The sequence below is a fragment of the Herpailurus yagouaroundi genome, unplaced genomic scaffold (genome assembly GCF_014898765.1).
Source record: "Herpailurus yagouaroundi ecotype Mexico unplaced genomic scaffold, PumYag 197, whole genome shotgun sequence".
Classification (NCBI taxonomy): Eukaryota; Metazoa; Chordata; class Mammalia; order Carnivora; family Felidae; genus Herpailurus; species Herpailurus yagouaroundi.
Window position 1 is genome coordinate 20,752,745 of NW_024412428.1, and position 3,269 is coordinate 20,756,013.

Below are 3,269 nucleotides of genomic sequence, written 5' to 3' on the forward strand. Positions count from 1 at the left end.
AGAGGCTAACGAGGTACTCCTAGGGAATTTAAGCAGGGAGACAAAATCTTTGCACACCTTTTGGCCTCACTACAGTTGGATGAAACTTACAAAAAAAAAAAATAAATAAATAAAATAAAAGCTTAAACACTCATCTGGAACCCTGATTCTTGCAACTGTCACCAAGAGTGCAGATTTCCTGATCCAGATCTCCTGGTCTGAAGGCCAGGAGGAATTGTGATTACATCCCCACAGGACTATATATATTTGCATACTTTAAAAGTTTCTACCTGGGGCGCCTGGGTGGCGCAGTCGGTTAAGCGTCCGACTTCAGCCAGGTCACGATCTCGCGGTCCGTGAGTTCAAGCCCCGCGTCAGGCTCTGGGCTGATGGCTCAGAGCCTGGAGCCTGTTTCCGATTCTGTGTCTCCCTCTCTCTCTGCCCCTCCCCTGTTCATGCTCTGTCTCTCTCTGTCCCAAAAATAAATAAATGTTGAAAAAAAATTTAAAAAAAAAAAAAAAAAGTTTCTACCTGAGGGTCTGACTTCCAGTCAGTCTTTGAAACTAGGTGCTAAATGACATCCCTCCTCTTGGATCACTGACAGGTTTTGGCACACCCTCAACAACAGGGACATATCAAGAATAAATCAGGGGGGTGCCTGTGTGCTTCAGTCAGTTAAGTGTCTGACTCCTGATTTAGACTCAGGTCATGATCTCATGGTTCATGAGATTGAGCCCCGCATTGGACTCCATGCTGATGGTGCAGAGCATACTTGGGATTCCTTCTCTCTCTGCCCCCCCCCATTTCTCTCAAAAATAAATACATGTTTAAAAAGTTTAAAATTAAAAAAAGAGTAAATCAGGTTATGAGACAATTAGATAATCACAAAGTTTCAAGAGGAAACCAAGAGCAAGGGCAAAGTTGAATGAGAGGGATCATCACCTACACAAGGCCACTCCAAGACTGAGAGAGGCAGTTGTTTTATAGAAACAAACACAGAGAGTCAAGCAAAATGGAGGGAACAGAGAAATAGGTTCCAAACAAATGAACAACAACAAAAAAAAAAAAAAAAAAACACTCAGAAAAAGACCTTAATGATAACAAAGATAAGTAATCCACCTGATAAAGAATTCAAAGTAACAGTCACAAAGATGCTCACCAAACTTGGGAAGAGAATGCATAAACTCACAGTGAGAACTTCAACAAACATATAAAAAAGGTAATAAAGTACCAAACAGAAGCCACAGAGTTGAAAAATATAATAACTAAACTAAAATACACACTAGACAGGGTTCAACAGTACTTCACTTCAACTAGGTGAAGTACAAGAACAGTTCAGCAAGTTGGAAGATAAAGTAATGGAACTCACCCAGACAGAATAACAAAAAAATGAATTTTTAAAAATGAAGATAAATTGCAGCACCTGGGTGGCTCAGATGATTAAACATCTGACTCTTGATTTCGGCTTAGATCATGATTTCACAGTTCCTGAGTTAGAGCCCTACATGGGGCTCTGCACTTACAATTCAGAGCCTGCTTGTGATTCTCTCTCTCCTACTCTCTCTGCTCCCACACCACTTTGTGCTCTCGCTCTCTCTCTCTCTCTCAAAATAAATAAACTTTAAAAGAAAAAAATGAAGATAACTTAAGGAATCTATAAGACATCAAACACAATAACATTTGCACTATAGGGGTCTCAAAAGGAGAAGAGAAAGAGAAAGTGGCAGAAAACTTATGTGAGAAAATCATGGCTCAAAACTTTCCTAACCTAGAAAGAAACCAGAGATCCAGGTTCCAGAAACCCAGAGAATTCCAAACTGGATAAACGCAAAAAGAGCTACAACAGGACAGTGAAGGGATGGAAAAAGATATCCCATGCAAATGGAAGCCAAAAGAAAGCTGGTGTAGCTATATTCATATCAAACAAAATAGATTTTAAAACAAAGACTATAATAAAAGACAAAGACAGGAACATAATGGCAAAGAAGTCAATCCAGTAAGAAGATACAAGATTTATGAATATATATGCACCAATATAGGAGCACTAAAAAATATAAAGCAAATATTCACAGACCAGAAGGTAGAAATTGACAGCAATGTAATAATATTTGGGGATTTTAACACCACGCTTACATCAATAGATAGATCATCCAGACAGAAAATTGATAAGGAAACACTGGCCCCTTAAATGCACACTAGACCAAACGGACTTAATAGATATATACAGAATATTTCATCCAAAACCAGAAGAAACATATTTCTCAAGTGTACATGGAACATTCTCCAGGATTAAACAAATATCAATAAATTCAAGAAGACTGAAATTATACCAAGTATCCTTTCTGACCACAATGATATGAAACTAGAAATCAACTACAAGAAAAAAACTGGGAAATTCAAAAAAATATGGAAATTAAACAACATGTTACTTAACAACTGCTGGGTCATAGAAGGAATCAAAAGAAAAAATCAAAAAATACCTTAGAGACAAAAGAAAACAAGACAAGGATGCCCACTATTCCCAATTTTATTCAACATACTACTGGAAGTCCCAGCCACATCAATTAGACAACAAAAAGAAAAGTCATACAAATTGGAAAGAAAGAAGTAGGACTGTCACTATTTTCAAATGACATATTGTATATAGAAAAAATGTTAGGATTAATAAAACTAATCAATGAACACATAAAACTAATAAATAAATTCAGTAAAGTTGCAAAATACAACATTAATATACAAATATGTTGTGTTTTTATAATTAATAATGAACTTTCAGAAAGAGAAATCAAGATAACTCTAGTTACAATCACATCAGAAAGAATATGATAATCGCTTCTCGGCCTTTTGGCTAAGATCAAGTGTAGAAAGAATATGATACCTAGGAATAATTCTTTTTATTTTTTTAATGCTTATTTATTTTTGAGGGAGAGAGAGAGAGGGAGAGGGAGACAGAGCACAAGCAGAAGAGGGACAGAGAGAAAGGGAGACACAGGATATAAAGCAGGCTCAAGGCTCTGAGTTGTCAGCACAGAGCCCAACACGGGGTTTGAACTCACAAACCATGAGATCATGACCTGAGCTGAAGTCGGATGCTTAGCCAACTAAGCCACCCAGGCACCCCTATAGGAATAAATTTAACCAGGGAGGGGAAAGAGTTGTACTCTGAAAATTATATGATATTGAAGAAAGAAACTGAAGAAGACACAAATAAATAATAAGACATTTCATGTTTATGGACTGGATGAATTAATATTGTTAACTGTCCATACTTCCCAAAGCAATCTACAGAT

General features: G+C 37.0%; 1 pseudogene; it reads left to right on the forward strand.

Annotated features, from left to right (window-relative positions):
• The first annotated feature begins 2,807 nt into the window (after positions 1-2,807).
• On the forward strand, positions 2,808-2,897 carry LOC121013062 (uncharacterized; annotated as a pseudogene).
• The last annotated feature ends 372 nt before the right edge of the window (positions 2,898-3,269 follow it).